Here is a 24997-nt window from a genome sequence, read left to right on the forward strand (position 1 = left end):
GAGTTACTTGATATAGGAGTCACGAAACTCCCCATAGGCCCCATGCATCAAAAAGTGGCCCCACGATTGGTTCACTGCTTTGGATTTTCGCGCGACAAAATAAACTGTACAACGTGGTTCGCCGCTCGACGAGCTTGGCGGGAAATGGAATTTGGGTGCTTACGTAATTTTTTTGGGCCAAAGAATCCTGAGGTGTTCAACCACGAAAGTGCTTTATATGCATTCGAACCAAGAGTAGTAAAAAAATTAGTCCGTGTGTTCAACAATATGCGTTACCGCCTGCGCGGTGTCGTCTTCTGCACGTCATCTGCGGTCTTTCGGAGAAATTCGCTTCGAAGGCTTGACGCAAGATTAAAAGGATTAGTTAGTGCCACCTGATCAGATGCTGGATTAGTTTTGGCATGCAGTGTGATGTAGGCCGAGCGACAACAGCAAATTTAGTACTTCACAGGTCGGGCCTGTGTTGTGCCGGAGTGCCCGCACAAGTGCCAATCGGTCGAGGAAGTTGCGCAGACGTAGAAACAATCGCCCCGAAAAACCGCAGTTTTTTTGCGAGAGTTTGCCTTACGGCACATTTGTTTCACGCAGAAAAGTCAGCAGAGACCGGCACTGAGGGCCCCATATCCACCGCTGTAGATCAGGGGGTCTCCAAGGATGGAGCCCTGTGCCCCGGAGGTGTTGCAGGCGAGAGGTTGGAAGGGCAGGACCGGTCCATAGAAGGTGGCTCGTGTCGGCTTCGGACGCAGGGACCGTACAAAAGGGACAGGTGTCCGCAAAAGGCGCGTGATAGCGGGCAGGCCCAGCGTGGGTCACTGCTGGGGATAAGGCCACCCCAACTCGAAGCCTCCGCAGCAGGACCTCCTCCCAGCGAGTGAGCCCACTGGGAAGGTCAGTTCCACGCGGTGGAAGTAAAGCACGCGTGGCGTGGCGGAGGCTCTCCTTTTCCACCAGCAGTTCTAGAGGGTGGACACCGGATGAGGTGGTAGCGGCCGTGAGAGGTCTGTCCCGCGAAAAATAAACCGCAGTTGAGGAAGCAATGAATAACTGAGGAAAGTAAAAAAATAAAGAATTATGCACCTTTCAAAGAAAATTTAACGTTAAATTTTCTGTTTCAATAATTAGTACGTTTTTTTTATAGTGTGTGCGGTGGCCGCAGTGGCGCCACCATACGCACAATCCAAAGCAGGGGGTGGGGATTAGAGGTCCAGGTGCGGGTCGTTTTTTGACAAGCATATCGGGCCAGAAGGAGCGGCACCCTGATTGGTCAATTTAAGCTGAGCTGATTGGTCGGTCTACCAACGGACGTGACGTAGCTATGTTGGCTTTTTTTTTCGTTCAGTGTCATTTTTTTTTTATATGGCGCGGACTTCGAATGCAAGTGCTTCCAGCGATGAAAACAGTTCTTGCTGCTCTGTATGCGTTGTCTCGCGTCGATGATGATGATGAAACAACATTTATTGAGCCCAAAAGATTTGGTGGTGCCCACAGGCACCAGACGGAGGTGGTTCCCTATTCACGGGACCCATATGTCGCCAACAACTCCTGGCCCCTGGCCACCAGGGCTAGCTGGGTCGGCAGGGCGGGGCTGGACAGCAAGGTCTCCCATCACTCAAGGAGTGGGGGTGGGAAGTGGAGGTAGGATAGGGGGGTGTAGGAGTGGTGGGAAGTGGACTCTTTAAGAACGTGCATTCTGCCATGACGTGCGACAGGGTGCCTTCGGTCTGCTTGCAGAAAGTACAGGTGGCGTCGTGTAACTCGGGATACATGCGATGGAGCAGGGCGGGGTGCGCGAGCGACCCCGCCTGCGCTCTGCGCAGAATCGTTTGCGGTTTCCTTGTTAGAGTGCGCCGTTCTTCGCTGTGCGCTCGGGTAATCTCGCTGCAGCTAGTCATTGAGCTCGGGGTGTCCGCATCATCGCGCGACTCGATGGCTGCCCGGAGCGTCATTTCGCGGGCGTGGTAGTCGGCGATGGTGTTGCCTGCTACCCCCGAGTGAGCTGGGACCCACACGAGCTCAACGGCTCGTCCCGGTGTCACCTTCTTGTTCAAAATCGCAAATGCCGCGGAGGGAACGCGTCCCCTTCGGTAGTTGCCGTACGCAGTCTTGGAGTCCGTGACCAAGGCCTCGACGCCCGGTTGAACGAGTGCCAGAGCCACAGCCACCTTTTCTGCCGTCACAGGGTCTCTCGTCCTCGTCGACGCTGTGACGATCAGTCGGTCGTGTGTCGTAACGACTGCCGCCGCCCGGTCGCTGCCTTTCCTAAGCGAGGCGTCCGCGTATAGAACCCGGGGATTCTCCTCCAGCTGTCGGGCCAGGGCCTTGGCCCGCGCATCGCGCCTCCCGTCATCCTTACCCGGGGTCATGTTCCGGGGTAGGGGCTTGGTTTCGATTGCCTCCTTCCACCTCTCGGGTAGGGGCGCCGTCGTGGGTATCAATTCGATACGCCATCCCAGCTTGCGCAGGACGGCGCGTCCGTGCTCTGTGCTACTCAGTATGACGCGTTGATTAGAGAGGTGAACTCCCACCAGCTCGTCCACCGTGTTGTGGACGCCCATGTCCTGCAGTCGTCGGGTCAACGAGTATATGGGAACGCCCAGAGCTTGCTTCGTTGCCTTGCGAATGAGCGTGTCGAGGGCGTTTCTCTGCGTCCTCGACAGCTGGAGATACGGGACCGAGTAGGTGACCCTCGACACGACAAACGCCCGCACCAAGCGGATGGCGTCGTCCTCTTTGAGGCCTCTGTTTCTGTTCGACAGCCGGCGTAACATGCCAAGCATCTGTTCCGTGCTGGTTTTGATTTTAACGACGGTGGCGTGCGCTTTCCCGTTGTTCTGCAGCAGCAGGCCCAATATCCTACACTGCTGCATCGGCTCGATCTCTATGCCATCGATTCTGACCGTGACGGCCGCTTGGGGCGCGTTCTTGAGTCTGCCCGGCTGTATGAGTAAAAGTTCCGACTTCTGCGGTGCGCAGTTCAACCCGCATGACTTTGCGTACTCATGAACGGTCGTGGCCGCACGCTGCAAGGAATCCTCCATCCACCCGTCGGAGCCGGCCTCCGCCGTCCACACCGTGACGTCGTCGGCGTAAAGAGCGTGGTCAATGCCGTCTATTTTTCCGAGTAAATGAGGTAAGGGGAGGAGAGCCAGGTTGAAGAGCAGGGGAGACAGAACAGACCCCGGAGGGGTGCCCCGCTCGCCGAGCTTGATGGGATCCAACTTCTCCCCTCCTACTGTGACGGTGGCTGTTCTGTTGGTCAAAAAGTCCTTCACGTAACCGAAAGTTCTCCGGCCGCACTTTGTCTTTTTCAAATTCGACAGCACGCTCGCGTTTGTCACGTTGTCGAAGGCACCTTTCAGGTCGAGAGCGAGGATCGCCCGCGGACCATGCCTCGTGGCTTTTTTCACCACTAGCTCGTGAAGCTGCACCATGACGTCTTGGGTGCTCAGATATTTGCGCAAACCGAACATCGTCACGGGCATTTTCCCCGTGTCTTCGAGATGCCCCTGCAACCGACGTAGCCCCATACGCTCCATGACTTTTCCGACGCAGGACGCGAGGGATATTGGACGGATGTTGTCGATCGAGGGGGCCTTTCTGGGCTTCGGGGATGAATTGCACATCTTCTTCCTTCCACTCGCGCGGCAACTGCGAGGCCTCCCAGGCTTCGTTGACGTGCCCAAGGAGCTCGCCCGCCGCCGTACCAGCCGTACCGCTCATGTTGGCGAGCAACTTGTAAGTTATGGCGTCCTTGCCGGGTGCGCTTCTCTCAATTCCGCCATGGTAAACGGTATGTCGAGGTCTTCGTTCTCGGTCCTTCGTACTCCTCCGGGATCGGGTGTGCGCCCTTCTCGGTCTGCAGGTATTTGTCCGCAAACTTGAGTAGCCTGCGGCCGTCGCAATTGTACGAGTTGAGCACCTTGGTGAGGGTGCGGTTGGTCGCCGTTTTGCTGCTCGTCGGGTCGATGAGGTAGCGCAGGAGCTTCCACGTCTTCCCCACGGACAGCTGACCTTGCAGACCGTCGCACATCTTGAGCCAATTTTCCTTGCATAACTTAGCCGCGTATTCGGCGATTTGCTTGTTAAGCAAGGCGATGCGTCTGGAGAGCTTTCTGTTGCGTCGCTGACGCTTCCACCTTCCAGTTAGCGAGTGACGGGCCGCCCACATATTGGACAGCCTGGCGTCGACGAACGGCGTCTGCGTCGTCGTCGCTATTTCCTGCGTGAACTTCTGAAGGGCCTGCTTCTGGTTACGTGCCCATTCCTCGTAAGACTGTGTCTTGTACTCTTGCCCGGCGTCTTCGCCTGTGGCGTCTTCCTCTTCCTGGGAGAACTTTCTCATCTTGTCCCAGTCGGTGATCCGCGCCTTGCCCAGCTCGGCTCGGAAACGGGGACCGCGGACGGTGATGCTGATGATGCTGTGGTCCGACCCCAGGTCGACCTCTTCGCATCTCCACGACGCGTCGAGCGACCCGGCGAGCCACGACAGGTCCGGCGTGGTGTCCCTGGTCACGATGTTGCCTCTTCTCGTGGTGACTCCCGGTTTTTTATTTGATTTTGATTTGATTTTGATTTTTGCGCGAAAAAACAACAAACAAATCACTTTCGCGCAAACGGAGCCGGGAAAAAAGCCGTAAGAAACGGCTTGACGAGCCCCAGCCCCCCGGTGCAACAGGCGGCTGTGGCATTGGGAATATATTAACAAAAATCAACACAAAAATTCCCCGCATTTCCCCGAGGGGAAGAATGTGAAAGTGCGAATGCACGAGTTGAATTTGCGCGGTTCGGTAATGTTCGCGAAAGAGAGATCACACACACACACACACAACTACAAAGAAAGAAAGATGCATTTATTCACAGACACCTATTTGTGTTGTCGTTGTACTTGATTGCTAGAGCGGATCTCAGCTTTGAAATTTCGTGTCAGTACTCCTTTAAGCGGGTGCATTAGCCCTTCTCACGCCCGATTCCTGGCCAATCCCCCACGTGGGTATGTGCCATGTCAGCGGCCAGGCAGCGCGCGCCCATCTCCCCCCGTTGCCAAGGAAGACGAGTAGATTCCTGGCCAATCCCCCACGTGGGTATGCTATGCGGACATCGCCGGTGGACGCAGGTTCAGGGTCGCTTAAGAAGTGCATCGCACTTAAAAAATAAGACTGAACAAGCAAGCAGCCAGATGCAAACAAGTAAAATGCACACAAAACAGTAATAAAACGCTCTTTGATGAGTAAAATAACCGCTTATACATTGCTACAAGACGACTCCATGGCATTTACCAGGGTGGGTAATTGATAGTGAATTCTTTCGTGCCCATAGTTCGTTCTAACTCTTGGAATTTCCCAACGTTCATTTACACGCAACTCTCGCACTTGTTGTTTTGCCTTCAGCCCGGAAAGTTGTATCATGAACGCGTCATTATTCTTAAGAGCTAGTTGGTGTCGTTTTAAAAGTGTGGAGTGGTAAAGTTCTGTTACAGGTAATAGGTTCAAGGACTTGAAAATAGGTTCCGTATGGGCGTCATACGCGGCATTAACAATTGTACGGACGGCTTTCTTTTGAATTCTTAACAATTTTTCTATGTTGCTTTTCGTTGTTGTACCCCAAACCAAATATGAGTACGTTAGGCATGGTAAAAAGAGGGAGTTATAAAGTAACAGTTTTATTTTCTGAGGGAAAAAAAATCTGAACTTACACATGATACCTACTGCTTAAGACAGTTTGTTCAGAAAAGCTTCTAATTGGTCGTTCCAAGACATGTGCTCTTCTAAAAGTACTCCAAGACTTTTTACTACGCGGACAAACTCAATCTTTTTTGACCCAAGTCTCAGCTCGACATCTATCTCAGCAGGTTTTCGCATGGCACGGAACAGAACAGCCTTCGTTTTCTTTTCATTTATGGTCAAGGAATTGGCTTTACTCCAAGCATCCAATTTATTTAGCAGCGTATTGCCGATTTCTATAAGATTGCCGAGGTGTTTTCCTGTAAGAAAGAGGCTCATGTCGTCGGCATAAATGACAAATTTCGTTTATAAGTCAATATTAACAACATCGTTGATATAAAAATTAAAAAGCAATGGACCCAATATACTGCCCTGCGGCACTCCTGTGTTTACAGGCCTTAATTCAGAAGCAACCCCGTTAATTGTCACCTGTTGATAGCGATGTGCAAAGTAAGATTCAATTAGTTTTTGAAATATTCCTCTAAAACCATAGCACCCCAACTTTTCTAGTAAAATCTTGTGGTTAACGCAATCGAAAGCCTTAGAATAGTCGCCAAATATACCTACCTAATGTGTAATGTTCTTTTTCAAATGATTCCAAAATATAGTCTTTCGGAGTCAACAGAGCTGTCTGTGTTGAACGTCCCTTTCTAAAACCAAATTGGCACTCTGTTATAAGGCTGTGTTTATCTGAAAAATTAGTGATGCGGATGAGTATAAGTTTCTCAACACACTTGGAAAAAACCGGTAGAATGGAAATAGGATGGTAGTTTGTGAAACTGTTAGTGTCGCCATCCTTAAATATTACAGCAACTTTGGCTAATTGCAGTTTCTTTGGAAAAACGCCTTCTGCAAAAATGCAGTTCACTATATGTTCAAGAATTGTAGAGATTATATTTATGACATATTTAACTGGCTGAATTTGCAGGCCGTCAATGTCAGAACATTTGCTATTTTTACTAGACATAATAATGGTTGATATTTTATGCGCTGAGGTGGGTGTTAGAAATGCGCTCTCTGTGACTTGTGGCTTTAAATATTCAGCACACCTAGGGTTATAACTACTGTTTGCTACTGAAACAAAAAAGCTATTGAAGGCATCAGCTAATTCTTTCCCTGCTAGGTCGACGCCATTAGAAGTAATTACGGATACTGATTCATTATGCGTCGTTCGGCCAAGTATAGCATTTAACCTTTTCCATACGAGATCAGACCTTTTCAGTACTTCAGGATTGAAGAGATCATACAGATATCGTTGTTTGGCATCACGAAGGAGGGTATTTAACTTGTTTCGATGTTGCTTAAATCTCTGAAAAACGGATGGATCTTTTGTTTTAAGAAATCTTTGAAAAAGTTTATTTTTTTCCCGAATTCCTTTTAAGCACTCTTTTGTTATCCATGGTTTTCGTGCTTTTCGAGGTTGTTTTCGTACTTTTGGGGGGGAGCATCTAAAATATATCGTTTTGAAGGTTTCTAGAAAACTGTTGTAAGCTTCTTCTGGATTCAGGGTTTGGAAAACCTATGTCCATTCAACTCGCATAAGTTCTGTGCTGAAACACTCTAGTGTAGTGGGATTAATATCACGTGAAGTTACAGCTGGTACAGGCTCCTTCAAGGGATTAGTGGGCTTAAGGTTATCTAGCATGAGGAAGATAGGGAGGTGATCACTCACGTGGTAATCAGGAACACCGGCGCTATGTTTTTCTATTTCAGAATTCGTAATAAAGACATCGATTGAGGTCTCCGTTCTACATGTAACACGTGTCGCTAGGCGAATTGCATTAATACAACTATTTGCCTCAATAATTCTCATAACTTCTCCTTGAACCGACGAGTGCTGCAAGAAGTCAATGTTAAGGTCGCCCCCTAGGGTAACAGAGTAACTGTTTTCGTTTATCCAGTTTAAATATGTTTCTAAAAACACAAGGAAGTCCGAAAGCGCCCCTTTAGGAGGGCGATACATCACACTGAAAATATTAGTATAGCTTTTCAGTGTTAAGATTTCGTAGTCGGGGGCTAATGTAGAAAAGCTAGTGACTATGGAGCAAGAAAAAATATTCTTCGACAGGATTGCAACGCCTCCTCCTTGTTTAGAGTTACGGTTTAAAAAGTAAGACGTATACCCATCTAGTTTTAACACTTCTTGTTCGCTTCGATACCATGTCTCCGTTAGCATGATAGAATCAAACGGAGGTGTTATGCCTAGTAACAGCGTCAATTCTTCTTTATTTCTGGCCGACTGAGCATTTATGTGAACAAATGAAACAGATGGTTTTTTCTTATCTGCAAAACAACGAAATTCTTCTATTGAAAAGCGGTGGTTGTTCATAGTATATTAGGGTCGAACTTTTGGTAAAAGTTTACTCTATCTTATCAAGGTCGTCGGGGGAACGGATCAGAAGAGCACGCGTCGATTCAGCCTTCCTTACAAAAAGTTTTCCGTTTTTCGTCCAGCAGAAACGCCAATTATGTTCCTTTTTTTTGCGACGGTCATTCCGAGCAGTTTTTTCAGCGACGGGCAAAGATGCTCGTTTACATAGATGGGCAGTGCAGTCTCTTGTCCGAGATTAGTAGTAGAAAGTCGCTTTTAAATGCCGAGCATTTCTTAGCCTCTCCTCTTCCTGCGTCGGACGGCGTCCACAGCTCCGCGTCCGCAGCAGGTGCGCCTCTCCTCCTTCCCTCCTCTCTCTCAACAGCAGCTGGCGCGCGCATGCGTCGTAGTCAGCCCGTTCGCTCCGTCGCGGTCTCGGCGTAACAGGTGCGTGAAAGCAGCGCGGTGGGGCGTGGAAGGGCGCGCGCTGCTTGCGCATGCGCGCTCTCCCCCCCTTACTGCTCTCCCTCTACTGCGCGCGCTGCAAATATAAAGCGGCTAGCGGTCGCTCGTGCTTCAGTCACTGCGTTGCTCCTTCCTTCCTTGGTTGACGCTCGCTCCACCCTAACGCGACTTTACTCTATTCTCTCTACCCCAAACCAACACCAACGCAACTACGACCCAACTACCCACCCTAACGCGACTTTACGCGGCGTTAACGACCCCCAATGCTCTGCATTTACTCGTGTTCCCCTCGCGGGAAGGCGGGAGAATTTTTTTTCCTTCGCCTTTTCCAGGAACGCATCACGTTTAGAACGGGAAAGAAACTGCACGACAGTGTTCTCACTTAAGCTGTCCTTCGTAGGTACGCGGTGATATATCTCAAGATCATCGTCTGTCACGTGCTCACTGATAACATTTCCAATCGTAGCAATAAGTTCTGAGAGATTCTCTCCAGGAACAACAGGGACACCTTTGATTTCAATGTTCTTATTTCTACTGTATTGTTCCAGCTGTATTATTCGGTGCTCATATGCAACAACCTGCTTTTTGTAGCATTCCGCACTCAGTTTCGAGGGTGCTGTTTGCTGCATTTAGCTCTGCATTCTGCTCTTCAGTTTCCTTTAACCGCTCTGTCATTTCTTGGAATGACTTGTTTAAGCTATCCAGAGTTGTCTTTATTTCACGATTTTGCTTCCGCAGCTCCCTCTCAAGTGATTTGCGCATGTCAGTCATCTCTTGCCGAAATTCTTTTAACAGCGTGTCTAGTTCACCGCGAAGCACACTCATGGTAGAAATGTGGCAGCAGCAACAGCAGAACGGGAGTTCAAAAAATACATGCACAGGTCACAAGTTCCGACAAAAATGCCAACCTGCGCAGAAGTAGCGGAGCTCGTCAGTCAACCAGCACGCCTGCTGCCACTGCTGCCAAGTGAGGATTGATGCTCCGATGCCTGGCTTATGTAGGCTGATCATGCATGGGGGCGTCGCTCCTCCGCCGGTGTGACCTCGGTGCTGCGTCAGTAGCTGGCCATCGGCTGGATCGGCGTTAAGTAGGACCAGGTCTTGGTCTTTCATGGTTCGGACCAGGGTTTTTCCTCTCTTAGACAAACATTTGTAACCACATAGCGTGTGTGGGACGTTCAAATCACCGAGGATCAGGAGCGGCCTCGTCTCCGCCAACCTCTTCGCCTCCTGCACGGTGCGGTCAAAGTCGTACTGCCTCTGCGACGGCCTGCAGTAGGAATTCATCACGAATATATTTCTTGTGCTGCCAATTTCCCGTGCGTGGACTTCTACCAGCGTGTGCTCGCACCCGCTCTGTGCCGTGACGTGCTGGGTTGCCGCCACGTTGTTGCGGAAGAGAACGGCTGTAGCCGTTCCCGAGGGGTCCGTGTACGTGATGAACCCCGGGAGTCGCGCTTCCCGTTCGTTTCTTGCAGTGCAATGATTGCAGGCGGATCTTCCTCTCCGCTGATGTGCAAATTGAGCTCCATCTCCTTGTGACGGATTCCCCTACAGTTCCATTGATAGATTCCGGTGGACTCGCTGCCATCCACTCGCTTGCGACGATGCTTACTTGGGTTCTGTACCATCCTTGTTGCTAATGTCCAGTCGACCGCGCCTCTTCGCGATCGCGTCTTTGATCCTCTCGGCGCGTTCCTTCTTCAGGGACGCAAAGCGGGTGCGAACCTTAATGGCAGCACCTTTCGTTGCTAGGCGTTCGTGCTTCACTTCCAGCGTGTTGAGGCGATCTATCCTTCCTAACGCTGCCAGAATGTCCGTCAGTGCATCCCCTTGAGGTAATTGCGTTTGCTCATCCGCTTTCGGTGTTTCAACGACCGCCTTGCTAACCGGGGCCTCTTCGGCGTCCATCGCCTCTTGGGTGCTTTTCTGTTTCGCGCTGCTTGCAACCGGCATCGCTCTCCGGGCTAACGGCGGGGGGGAGATCCCCTCCGTGGCACCGTGCGCGGACCTTCAGCAACGTTAGCCATCACCGTCGGGCCTTCCTGTGGTCTCGCTTCGGTCGAGCCTTCGCTGCCCGCCAGTTTCTCTATCATAGACATAAATGCCCTGATTAGGGCATTCTGCTTCTGAATGTGCGCGTTCTGGCGCTCGATAATTTTCTTGAGTTCTGTTATCTCGCCACCGTCCTTTTGCGGGCTCAGGGTCGATTAGGGTGGGAGAAGGGGGGGGGGGAGATTCGGATCCAGCAAGGCGAATTACCTAGACTGAAGGAATATAAATATTTGGGAGTGTGGATAAACGAAGGGATAACTACTTAAGAACTCACTAGGAGCAACTTAAGGTTAAGGGAAAGCAAAGCAAAGCACAGCTATAATGAAGCATAGAGCTCTGTGGGGGTATAACAAATATGAAGTAGTAAGAGGAATGTGGAAAGGAGTAATCGTTCCGGGTCTCACGTTTGCGAATGCTGTACTCTGCTTAAAATCAGATTCTATCAGGTCTTGAAGCAAACCAGAGAACGGTAGGACGTTTGGCCTTAGGCGCGCATGGAAAAACAACTACAGAAGCAGTTCAGGAAGATATGGACTGGGCGTCGTTTGAAGTTAGAGAAGCACAGAGTAAAATATGCTTTGAGATGAGGTTGAGAGCAATGGATCAACGAAGGTGGGCAGCTAAGGTATTTAGGTACCTATACTTGAAAAGCGTGGACACGCAGTGGTTAAGAAAGAAGGCTAAAGATGAAATAGGGAAAGAACAGTAGAGAATCCAAAACAGCCAAGCTAACCAAAAAAGAGGCAAAGCATATTGAAACGAATAAATGGAGGGAAAAAATGGAAGCTAAAACGTCGTTAGTGATGTACAGGGCTGGGAAATTGAACATCAGAAAGGAAAATTTCTACGATAATTTCCAGGGCAGTGCTTTGCTTTTTGAGGCTAGAGCAGGTTGCCTGCGAACTAAGAGTTTTGTGGGGAAGTATTCACAAAATGATGGGGTATGCGTGGTCTGCGAAAAAGAAACAGAAACTATGCGGCACATAGTGTTAGAATGTGGGGATACCCATCCAAATCTACATGAAGGGCATATTCGGCTTCCAGAAGCCCTAGGACTTAAGGGTATCACAGGAGAAGTTAACTTCAAGGCTGTCGAGGGGACGAAAGGAGATTAGAATGCTGGTGGACGAAAAGCAGAGAGGGGAATATCGCCTAGGACAGTTACCACCTGTAACAGGAAAAAAAAGTATTTTGTGCCTAATAAGCTTTTTGGGGCTGCCCTAAGCAGCGCTAGTATTAAACCAAGAGTGTAAAACATGGGTATATTAGTCCTTTTTGGTAAGATGACATGGCACCACCCCGCTACAAAGGTTAAACCAACAATCATCATAATCATCATCATCATCATCATCATCAGGGAATCGAGCCCCGGGAGACCTGCTAGCCCAGCCCACCTTGTTGCCGGTGTTTCCTCGCTGGTCTCCGGGTCCGTCCCTAGATCTCGAACGGCAAACCCGGACTCGAACGGGTCCCGGACTCCGGTCCATTCCCGCCGGCTCAGCCATCTCGAACCGCTCCTCGCCTTCGACGTCGCTCTGCCCGCCGCCTCCCAGCGCCGGTTGCCGCCAGCACCGCCGCCGCCGCCGCCGATCCTTGCGGGCTTCGACTGGGAGCGGCCTTGACGGCCACCTGCGCAGCTCCGCAGCCTAGATTGCGACCGGGAGCGGCTCTGATGGCGGCCGTCGCCGCTCCAGGCCGGCGTCTGCGAACTTCCTTGGTGCCGTGACCAGCTGCGACGGTGGGGTCTGCCTGCAGGACCTCTCTTGTCTCAGCTTCTTCCTCTTTCGCAGTCTCCTTGATCGGAATGCTTCTTCTCCCACCGGCGTCGGCGAATGACGTAAGGGGTTTTAAATCTTGCCTTGCAGGCCTTGGCTGCTGTGAGGTGATTGCCTCCACACTGGCTACACTTGGGGTCGCACGTGTGGTCGGCCATCGGGCCGCGGCCAATAAAAGACGCATGTTTGCATGAGAAATTCGTGCCTCACAGTAGGCGAGTGAGTTTTCTAGAAACTCCTGTGGTGTGGTCGCATCCTGACATTTAGGTTTCCTTAATGTAGAATCCAGTCGTAGAGACTGAAAGAATGTGTGAATGTGGAGAGCTCGTTGGAATCGTCGAGCGGAAGTTTACTGCTTTTTAACTTGCGCATACTTTTTTTTTGGCATTCTGCATGGCACAAATTTCATAATCAGTGGTATACCACAGGCCATTTTACAGTTGCAAGCTAAATAATGCCCCCCCCCCCCACCCATTTAAAACCACATGCCAGCCTTTTTGCTCCGTATGTATGTTGACAATATAAAGGTGTTGATATTGGTTTTGATGGAACTATTTCAGGTGTGCCCTTCTCGAGTATGATCGTTCTAGCTATACTTATGCTTCTGTGCCCGGTTCATTGACTCTTAGTTATTTTCAGCATGTTCTTAGGCAGGTGAATGGCAAGCCGTGCAGCACCCTCACCGCTTTCATTCCGCGGTGTGAACGCAACACAAAGGGAGTTGGACCACACACAACTTTGGCAATGGGCCCCACTCTGTGTTTCAACTACTCCAAATAAACAAGTTTTACCTGCACGTTTTGCCTCAGGCTGTCTCTACTACCGCATGCAATGTTAAGCAGATTGGAAAATAAGAAAGTTAGCATGAGGTGCATGCTGAAGGTGCATGCATAGGGTGCATGGAGCGCAAGATGACACGTCGATGCAAGCACGGTCAACAAGCAATAGCACCTGTCGGTACCCCGCTTGGGCAGTTGTTAATTCTACAGGCAGTGTTTTTTGCAGCACTGCAAGGACAAGCCACCCGAACCAAAGGCATGGGGTGAACAATGCGCTCGTTTGGCAAATACAACTTTCATGCCCCGTTTCAGACTTACTTTTTGAGGTGTGGTGCACTGCATTTCAACAGCTAACTGTACTCGGGTAAAGGTGCATATGAACTGGAGTTACTTCTAAGCAAATTGCCTTGGTGCATGTTGGTTGTCGCATTTATTTTGAGCTACAATGACTAATACTTGTGCATTGTCAGCCTTCGGCCTTTATACTAGTATTGCCTTAAGTGGCATACTTTGAACCTTGTACAGTGTGTCTGGGGTACAATATGTTTTTCCCATACCGCCTGCCATGCTATTTCACAAGAGGCCTTCCAGAGCAAACAGAGGGTCAGTTCGATTCGTCTGCAGTACACGAACCAGTTCAGGCGGTGCAGCTCCACGTCATTCGTTTTACTAGGGCAGATTGTGGCACCGAAACTGCACCATTAGATTATCTGGCTGTGCCGATGAGTGCAAGACAAGTGCATGGCTTTGTCTGCACTCCCAGACAAGGATGAGCAGAAACAGACCAACAGTGCGGGTCTAGTTCCGCTGCTCATGCAGGATTTTTTTTTTGCAATGAACTGATTCAGAATTGGTGCAGGCTGAATCGAACGAACACAGAGAAAGAAGGCTTCAGTTTTCTGGGCACTTGCAAGTGTTGTTTCGCACAAATTCAGGAACTTAGCTAACAGGCTGTTGAGGCAAATGTATGCACAAATGAGCAAAGAACGATTCAGAGTTCAGGTCGCTAATGACAGTAAATAATAAGATTGGCAGGAAAGACTAGCCATGCAGGAAAGAAACAACATCAAGCTCAGACTCACAACTACGTCTTTATTACTATATGCCCATACAGTAAAGCCCGCTTATATCGAACGGCGCGAGGATTGTAAAATATTTCGATATAGCAAAAAATCGATATAGAAAGTGAAGCAAAAAAAAACTTTATGAGAGCAATCTTGCCGACGGAGTCACGAGCTAACGCTGAGCTCTTACCACCCTGCAGTTCACTATTAATACGACACTTTCTCGGAAAACAAACATTAATTTATTGGGGCGAAAGAACTGCGTGAGTGTTGCCTGCTTCTTAGAGCACAACGCGTTGTTGGTGACTGCTTGCTCCACGGTATCTAAAGAGTCGACAAGCACAAGACCGCTGCCCTCAATGGCACTGCAGTATCACCGTAGCAGGGCCACGGCAGCGACGGCTTCGCTCGAGCTCGGAAGCGGTACGGAATCCTCGGCGTCTTCGACAGAGCGGAGACAAGCATGGACCCAAGCGAATAATGGCGAACTCAGCGAACCGAGCAAGTGCGGGCAGCGGAGGGCGCGGACTTGAAGTTCGGTGACACCGCAGCCCGCAGTGCCCAATGTGGCGCCTTCGGCTCCAACGGCATGCATGCGTGGAGCTGGTCCACTCTGCCACGGCCGGCTTGGACGCGCCCGAGCTGAGTCGCAAGCGACACCCGCGACACCACTGCGCGCCGATGTGTTGCGGGAAAGCCTGCCGCATGCCTAACGAGAGCGAAAATTCCGCGCGGGAGAGTTCGATTTATTCATTGTGAGCAGAATCGCGTTCGATATAAAAGTTTTAAGTGCATATAATTTTTACCAGAATTATACAAGTGTTCGATAAGGCAATAATTCGATATATCCGTGTTCGATATAAGCGGGCTTTACTGTATCTGTCGCGGTGTCCAACTGCCAGGGAGAGATCTTCGACAGACATGAAGACATAAAAATAATAACTAGGAATCTATCACCATAAATTGCTCGGTTTACAAGTCAAATTTCAAACAAAGTAGAACATGAGTTCATTTAGTTCAACTTTTCTACCTGCATTCACATATCATACAATTTTTTGCGACAGTAAACAAAAAACACGGGCAAAATTTCTGTAACTTTCTGCAACTTTCAGGTGCAGTCAAAAAAAGTTACGGGCTGTTACTACCGTACACATACGAGCGCACCCTTTGTTACCTCTGCGTTCAGTGTGCGAAGGTCTACGCTTCAGCGTCGTCGAATGCTTCTTGCTGAGAGAACGGCGCTTCAAACCCGCATCTGCAGAATCGAGGTAGCGGCAGTAGCCTGAACCTAAGAACCACGCTGCGCTAAAGCTAGATCAACAGGGCAAAATATTCTGCGGGCACACATCGTTGTCTGTCAGCCGTGATGCGTCCTCGAAGGAAACGGTGCCCGTGCTAGCAAATCGCAACAAGCGGAGTCAACACTAACACAATTTTCAGCAGGACGTCACCGACAAAGATACCCCACAATGAAAATTTTCGAGACATGAGCAACATGTGCCACCGTTCACCAACACTACATGATAAATCTGAACGAAAAAAAAAAACAAGTAACGTCACATCCTGTATATTTGCTACGTGACGTCATTTTAACCGGCCCATCAGGGTGCCCCGCCTTCTTGTCCGATATGCTTGTGTTTTTTGAGGCGGAGTTTCGCAACTGCCTACATCGAAGAGCTCTGATCATAGGAACAGGTCTTTCAGTTAAGCTTGGTGTGGAGCGGCGTGGCCTCCGCGATCGGCTGCCGGCGGCGCGCCGTTCACGGGAGCAGACACTTGCTCACTGTTAGTCAACCTAGATGGCGCCACCCCACCGCGGCGAGCCGTTTTCTGCCTTTGGTTTGTTTGTGAACGTATTTAAACCTGGCTTGTTTTGTTTTGTTTTTTTTTCATGGAGAAAAAAATCATTTCGTGAAACATGGTGTTCGCTCGATAAATATGGGCACGTAAGACGCCGTCGCTTGCGTCAATCGGCCAGTGTCATCTGAGACAACCCCAAAGCCCCGCAGTGGTGTGTATCTAAACGAAGAATAGTGCACGCAGTACCAACAGCAGTACACATCGGTACTTCTATGTTTACGTGTGCTCTCCTAACTTCCACTGTTTGTACCGCCATTCTTACTGATATAAAAAGAATGTGCTTAAATTAAACGCAAATAGCTGGTTCGGCAAGCTTATAAGTTCTGCCTAATTTGCGTTTGCTTTTTCCGGCCTCCACCAATTGCAGAGCTGGCTGGTATGCCATAGGTTCTGTTGCGGGGATGACCTAATTATACATCTTATTTGAGCGAAGTTTACGTTAAAAGTGGTGTCAGCACGATTCTAACGCGGTAATCTTTGGAATGGACAAAGCATGCATTTTGTCCAACGGTTACAAACCAAAAGCAGAAAACGGCTTGCCATGGTGTGGTGGCGCAATCTAGTTTAACTAACAGTAACCAAGTCTCCGCTCCACACCAAGTTTAGCGGGAAGACCTCTTCTTATGATGTCATTGCAAACGTCGTTCAAACACTCGTTTTGGCGCGAGAATCAAAATTTTAGCCTAAATTGATTAATTTCGCAGTGTTGACAAGCGCTGAGGGCACTACAGAACACGAAATCTTCCGAATAAAACAAACTTGTTGTCATAGAAGTAGAGGATGATGAAGTGCGCGCGGCGCAGTAGCACTGAAATAAAGAAAGAGGAAGGACGCTGCTTTCCAGTTCTGGCTCTTCCTGGTTCCTTCTTCAACACATCTTGGTGCCGAAAACCCGTTGCTCGACGTTCTCCGAGCTTGCGACGAACCGCCGGGAGAAGAGGGAACGACCATGGACCGATTGAAGCCCAAACGAACGACCCGGCGGGCCCAACAAACGAAACTGATCAACGAAGTGAACGCAGCGCTACAATCTTCAACTCCTGACTTGGTTAGCCTTCAGAACTTGCTTGAACGTTTGACAGCGTGCGACGCTGAACTGCGAGCAATTAACGCCGAGCTTGACCCGTTAATTCCCGTCGAGATACTTGAGACCGAGCTTCAGACTATCGTGCAGTACGAAGACGAAGCCATCGGCGCATTATCAAGTTTAAGGACTGTGATAGACGCTCTCAAGAATCAACGTCCCGCAGCGATTACGCACAATGTTGGCGTCGAGGATTCAGCTTCTCAAGATGACCTTCAGTCTGCCGTTCGGTCAGGTGGACCACGATTACCGAAACTTGACATTACGACCTTTCGAGGAGAAATAAGTAAATGGCTTCCTTTTTGGGAACAGTTTGAAGCGACTATTGACAAAAATCCTTCATTAACGACAACGGACAAGTTTCATTACTTAAGAAAGTATTTATCGGGAGAGGCTGCGTCAGCCATTGCTAACCTTCAGACGACAGAAGCATGCTACAAAGATGCCATAGACATGCTTCGCTCAAGGTTCGGCGAGCCTTTCCGCATCGAGCAAGAACATCTCTACCGCCTGCGATGCCTGCCAGCTCTAAAGTAGTCTTCTGATGTTGCCGGACTGCGAAGACTTTACGACACCCTGCAAAGTCATGTCCGGGGATTAAAGGCCTTGAAGGTGCCTACTACATCGTACGCATCGATGCTTACCGATGTTTTGCTCCGGAGCCTTCCACCGGACATCGTGATCGAGTACCATCGGCGTCGAGCGAACACCGAGCTCCCTTCCGACACAACACAAGACGAATACGCGACGGCAGCTGACAAAAGGTTACAAGACCTGATATCTTTCATTCAAGTGGAAGTGGAAAGTAGAGAGAAATGCCAGACGATGTTTGATGTAAAAGAAAAGAGATTTGACGGAAACGTGGAACTAAATAGAGGTGGATTTCGCCGACCACATCCTCCAACAGTGGCGGTATTTCAAAACGCTGAAAATTCGCCGACAAAACGAACCTACTGCTGTTTTTGCCGCAGTACCACTCATGAAACGGAGCAGTGTAGGTCAAAGATGCCGGACCATGAGAGAGATTCTTACAAGAGAAGCCCGCTGCTTCAGATGCACGGCTAAGGGACACCGCTCAAAGGACTGCCAACGACGGATTTCATGCTCCAAATGTCAACAGAGGCATGCTTCATCGCTATGCTTGCAGTCAACAACCGGGAGTCAACCACCTAAACCTGACTCGGATAAAGCGTACTATGCGGCTGCGGACTCGGGCACAAACGTCAAGCATAGCAAGACCGTACTGCTTCAGACTTTTCGGGCATGGGCTGTCTCCCAGGAGCGACGATGCTTCCTTCGCGTGGTCATCGACGGTGGCAGCCAAAGGAGTTTTTTACGTGAGGACATCTCCCGAAAACTGGAGCTTCCAGTTGTAGGGGAAGTCTCTCTCGCCATCAACACGTTTGGAAACACTCGCCGAAAGAAAACTCGCCAATATCGTATTGTCCGGCTAAAACTACAAAGCCAGTTTGATAATTCAGAATGCACTCTGGACGTGGTTGAAATTCCCGAAATATGCCAGGATATTCAATCATACTTGGCTGATGTTCCTTTCGTGAAGAAGTTCGAAGAAACCGGAAAAAATATCGGTGATTCAGACAAATGTGGTTGGAGCACTGGAGACGACAGTATTGGACTTCTAATCGGAGCAGATCAAATGTGGCTGCTTTTGACAGCTGAAGTTACGCGCCATACTAACTCTAGCCTTGTGGCCGTGAACACAATTTTCGGCTGGACGTTTTAAGGTGCTACAGACACCGCAAACCAATCCGCGCTGTCTAACTGCATGGTATGCGTCTTGCACAGTAACATCAGCTGGCCGGAGCAAGATTGTCGCCAAGACGACATTGCCCGACAGTTTTGGGACTTGGAGACTATGGGAATAAGCACAAACGACAACGGTGAGATCAAAAACCCAGCGTTAGAGGAATTCGAATCGACAGTTACCAAGATTGAAGGACATTATGAAGTGGCTCTTCCGTGGAGGCCTATCGCGAAGACAGCTCTCGGAGACAACCGTTGCGTGGCCATGAGAAGATTAACTTCTTTGGTGCAACGCCTGCATAAGAACAAAGACCTTCTCGAAAGGTATGACAAAGCCATACGACAGTACCTCGTAGACGGTCACGCAGAGATTGTTCCTGAGGCACGTTTTACGCCAGAAAAGGACAAGCGGGTTTACTATATGCCCCACAGAGAAGTGCTCAAGGAAGATCGCACAACTACAAAACTACGAGTTGTATTTGATGCATCGTCATCTGCTCCGGGTTTTCTCTCACTGAACGAATGCCTGCACAAGGGAGTCAACTTGAACCCTGATATACTGGAGCTACTACTGAGGTTCAGGACATACCCAGTTGGACTCAGTGCAGATGTGGAGAAGGCATTCCTCCAAATCGGCATCCAGGAGAAAGACCGTGACGCCTTCCGGTTCTTCTGGTATGCAATCCTACCAACTGGAACCCCGGCAGACCACTTGCAAGAGTGGCGGATGAAACGTGTTCCTTTTGGAGCTACATCAAGCCCATTTCTACTCTCGGCCACTATTCAATATCACCTGAATAAAGCTTCAGAAGAGGACAAGAAGACGGCGGAACTACTGAAGACATCGTTCTACGTTGACGACTTCCTTGCCGGAGCGGATTCAAAAGACAGTGCTCTACGCATCTATGAGCAAGCCAATCACATCATGCTTAAAGCCGGCATGACGCTGAAAAAGTGGTCGACAAATTCCGCTTCTCTGCAAGATCATTTTGACGACAGCGAAAAACGACAAGCGGAAGCAAGCAATCAAGAGCCCGTATTGCCTCCTGAAAACAGAAGAGTTTTTGGCATCGCTTGGAGAAAAGATGACACACTTCACCTTAGCATGAAATCTGCGCTTCTTGCATCCAGCAAGACACCAGTGACAAAGAGGACCGTACTCCAAGCAATAGCTGGAATCTTTGACCCACTAGGATTGATTTGTCCATTTGTCATCAAAGGAAAAATCCTGTTTCAGCAGCTTTGGATACAGAAAATTCGTTGGGACATGCCTCTTCCGGATAACCTGAAGTCTGAATGGAATGACTGGATTCATTCTCTTCCGAAGCTGCAAGAGACAAGAGTCAAACGCTACTTGCTTTCAGACGCAGAAAACAGATCGGACTGTAGGGAAGTTCACATATTTTGTGACGCAAGTCCGCAAGCATATGGGGCGGTAGCTTACCTTCGTTTCGTGAACAGCGCAGGAGGAACGGAAACATCGTTCTTGTTCGCAAAAACGAGAGTGGCTCCAATCAGAAAACTTACCGTCCCTAGGTTGGAACTCATGGGAGCGCTCATCGCCGCAAGAATGGGTACCTACCCGAAAAACAAGGTTTTTGACAGAAGGACAGTTATCACGTTTTGGACGGACTCCTCGATAGCATTGGGATGGATACGTGGCGGCAAGAAGTGGGAATCGTTCGTCACGAACAGAGTGGCGGAAATACAAGGAACGACCCATCCAATTCAGTGGCGTCATTGCCCAGGATCTTTCAACCCCGCGGATACACTAACTCGAGGTTGTTTGGCTGATGAATTGATTAGCAGCTCACTTTGGTGGGAGGGACCGACCTGGCTTAAGTTGCCCGAAGAAGATTGGCCAGATGACATTCAAGTGTCAAGCCGCGATTTGTCAACAGAGCTGACACATGTGGAGCTGACAGGTTGCAACGAAGATGAATTAGCACAAGTTATACCTGTCGAGAGGTTTAGCAGTCTGCATAAGCTTCTCAGAGTGGTTGCATGGACCAGAAGATTTTGTGTAAGAAGTTCCGAGCGACCTACAGGACCACTCTCTATATTCGAAATAAGGACGGCGGAACAATGTTTGATAAAAGCAGAACAAGCGAAACACTACCACCAAGAAATGAAGGATATTAAATTAGGGCAAGATCCGAAAAACTCCGACATCGCGATGCTTCGCCCGTTTATCGATGGCAAAGGACTGCTGCGAGCGCGAAGTATATTGTCATACTTCACTGTAAACAAAGACACGAAGAACCCTATCATCCTACCGTCAAGATGTCACTTCACGGAGTTAATCATCGACTCGGTTCACAGAAGACTACTACACAGCGGAATCAGAGATGTGTTAGTAGAATTGCGGGAAAGATTTTGGATACCAAAAGCTCGCCAGCGAGCGAAAAGCGTCCTGCACTCATGTAGCACATGTAAAAAATACAAAGCAAAGTCTGCCTCAGCTCCAACGGCACCTGTTCCGGAAGAGAGACTTCGGAAGTCCAACCCGTTTGATATAATCGGAATTGACTTTGCCGGGCCCCTACTGGTTAGAGGAGAAATTCGCAAGGTGTATATCCTCCTCATCACATGTGCTGTTCTAAGGGCTATACACTTGGAAATAGTTTCAAGTCTGACCACAGAAGCATTCATGTGTGCTTTCCAGAGGTTTATAGCTCGAAGAGGCCTGCCAAGTGTAGTTTATTCGGACAACAGCCTTACATTCAAGCGCGCAAGCAAAGAGCTGCGTTCCCTGTACAGACTCTGCTCTTGATGAGAACGAAATGCGGTCACTGACCAAGTCAAGGTGAAAAACACAGAGACGTTTCGGAACCCGTACGGGTTCCTTGATTGGGTGTGATCAAGTAACCCGTACGGGTTCCGAAACGTCTCTGTGTTTTTCACCTTGACTTGGTCAGTGACCGCATTTCGTTCTCATCATGATACCTGACCAGACGAACTTTCGTCGAACTCTTGACTACTAGACTCTGCTCTTCTCACAAAGCGCGCAACTTCGCTGCTTAACGTGGCATCACATGGAAGTTTAACGTGGAAGCTGCACCTTGGTGGGGCGGATTCTGGGAACAACTGGTCGGTTCTGTAAAGCGAGCCGTACGAGTTACGTTGGGCAAGGCATCTGTAACCGAAGAGCAGTTGGGCACACTCATGTGCGAAATAGAAGCAGTCGTAAACTCTCGTCCTCTCACTTTCGTGGAAAGCTCCATCAACGAGCCAGAAGTCATCACACCTGCTCACTTTATCATCGGCAGACGTTTAACATCATTACCAACTGTGTGCGCAGAACTGTGTGAACAGAATCCTGCAGAAATTACGAAAAAATGGTATTACCGACAACAACTCTTAAACCTTTTCTGGTCGCGATGGACAAAGGACTACGTTCTTCAACTGTCATCATTCCATCGTGTCAAGTCAAAAAAGACCATATCTGTTAAACTCGGAGACGTCGTGCTCATCAAAGGAAAGGGTCTACGTGGAATTTCGGCGACAGGAATCATAGCGGAAACGCATCCCGGTCGCGACGGCATAGTTTGTGCTTGCAAAGTCCGAATCCCGAATGGACAGTTCCTGACCCGTCCTGTTCAAAAGTTGTACTCTCTCGAGCTCGCCAAGAGCCCCGGGGAGGATGTCATAGAAGTAGAGGATGATGAAGTGCGCGCGGCGCAGTAGCACTGAAATAAAGAAAGAGGAAGGACGCTGCTTTCCAGTTCTGGTACGCCGTGGGCGTCTTGGCTCTTCCTGGTTCCTTCTTCAACACACTTGTATTTTGTCTGCATGGCCCTTTCAAGGAGCCACTTCTCCGCGTGAAAAAGTGTAGTTCGTTTCACAAGCTGGGTGCTGAACTGCTGAGGCTGGCGTATTTAGTGACGCTAGTTGAGGCTACACGGATCTCTGCTTGTCCGCGTCTATCTCACCGTGGCATTCTACAAATTCCAAGTGAAGAAAAAAGCCACAATAGGCTTTGGTGTCTTGGAAGGACAATTCAGGTCACCCACTGTGCAGGTGTAACCGTCACGGTCCGCCAGACTCTATGGAATGTTGTCGTGAGAAGACGTCGATCAGCCGAGAGGTGCACAGCCTTCACACTGCTACAAGTGGCTTATGAAATGATATACATACACGTAATTTACAAAGGGAGAAATGTGTGGTTTAAGTACACAACATAAAGGTTGTTTCGTCTTGTATTGTTGCATCCCCGCGACAGAACTTCAGCACCGCCTTTTGTACACTACAGATGGCACTCAGCCGCCTGTCAACACTTCCCCCGAAGGCAATAACTCGTGTGGAGGTGAATTCACTTGTATTTTGTGTCAACAAAAGCGTCATAAAATTAAGCTGGTACGATGTCTTAGGACTATTACGTGTGGTCGCAAAAAATCGAAAAGCGATATTAGTGCAAAAACAGTAAAATAACTTAGCATTCGGCTCTGCAGCATTTCGATAGGCATTTCGTGATTAAATTACAGGAGACCGCAACGTATGTGGCGGGGCGGAATTTCGCTGCGGTTTATGACTTCACATGGTCACAAATGGACCATGGACCAAATTTCACATGGTCAGGTTGATGACGGTCTTGATGAAATCTTCGTAGCTAATGTGTATCCACCCGTCCCGGTCAGCGTCGTGCGCATTGAAGGCGTTCGACACGCTTTGGAGCTTGACGCAGCACAGGATGAAGTCGTCGAAGTTCAATGAGCCCTTGCGGTCCCTGTCGTACTTCATGAGCAGAGCGTCCACGGTCGGCTGACTCAGGCGGTAGCCAAAACGCGTGAGGGCCTCGTTCAACTCTCCCCTGTCGATGGTACCGGAGCGGTCCCGGTCGAGCGACTGGAAGCAGTTCTGCCATTCGGTGATGTAGTTCCACAGGGAGACGAACTCGTCGAAGTTGATGGTGCCCGCGCCCCGACGGTCGAACATGCCGATCATCATGCGCACGGTGTCCGGGTTGAACGGCTTCCACTTCCCGATCGACAGCGCGCTCTGCAGCTCCTGGGCGTCGATGGTCCCGTTTCGATCCGTGTCGACGTTCTGGAACAGACCCTGCAGGTAGCTGACATTGGAGGTTGGCGCTTGGTAGCCGGCGTTGGAGCGCTGGCCCGGGAAGAACATTCTTCTTCGCAGCGGGGTGCGCTGCGTCACGTTGTTCACGAATGAAAGTTCAGCTACGAAGCTGAATAATTTCGGAGTTGAGGTCGGATATTGAGCCAGGGACTCAATGAGCGAGCTGAGTCCCAGCAAACGCGACCGCCCTGCCTGATAGAATAGCGGGAATGATGACTATGATTATTAGGTACGAGATATCGCGGCAATAGGTTATCAAAGCAAAGAGGAGGAAGGGAAGAGCATTTGGTAATAAACCGGGTGCCTAAAACGGCAGAAGGTTTTTTGTAGCAAAAAAATGCCAATCTTCTTTCTTTTACTGCTCTTCGTTTAATGCCGTATGCGCTACCAAATTCCGTGTCTATTCGTGGTCAATTCCCATTAAGGAAATATACCATGGGCGGAAAACCCCCACTGTTGCAACGAAAGTAGCAACTACAAATGTTATTCACTGAAAAGTTTAGCTGCCAATTTCTTCGTTTGGCAACACTGGAAACAGCCACGGACATGCCCGAAGCGCCACGGACATGGCCCGGCTTGTGCCCCTGCGCCCTCACGCCGCCGAAAAAAAAAACACCGCGTGCGTCGTCTGCTCCGTTTCAACCTGATTCTCAATGGTAGTGTCAAAAGAGACGTTATTAATCGCACTCAAATGGACTCGAGGCATTACTTTGCGTTCGGTACGGTAGAGTTTGGAACGTCCAACACGCGTCATGCGTTTAGCACGGACAAGTGCCGCCATCCCGCGGAGTCTGGCGTAACCAGTGACGGCGCACTCACATCGTTGCCTGCATGAGTGCCTCGCCAGTGAATACAACCTATAAGCTACAAAGACCCCACCTTCTACTCCCACTTCCCCTACTTGACGTAGAGTCCTCGTGCCACAATAAAGGTTACCTCCTCCTCCTCTTCTTCCACACCATCGCCTGAAACGTGAAAAGAAATTGTGCATCAGGGCATCCTCGTAACAAGCTTTTAAAGGCCCCACCAGTTTGGCAACAC

At 49.5% G+C, this 24997-nt stretch overlaps 1 pseudogene; it reads right to left on the reverse strand.

The window, feature by feature from the left end:
- Positions 1–23443: 23443 nt before the first annotated feature.
- LOC144161535 (programmed cell death protein 6 pseudogene) lies at positions 23444–24004 on the reverse strand (annotated as a pseudogene).
- Between the last annotated feature and the right edge of the window lie 993 nt (positions 24005–24997).

This window comes from Haemaphysalis longicornis, unplaced genomic scaffold (assembly GCF_048455015.1).
Source record: "Haemaphysalis longicornis isolate Haplotype H1 unplaced genomic scaffold, Haemaphysalis longicornis Haplotype H1 scaffold_12, whole genome shotgun sequence".
NCBI lineage: Eukaryota > Metazoa > Arthropoda > Arachnida > Ixodida > Ixodidae > Haemaphysalis > Haemaphysalis longicornis.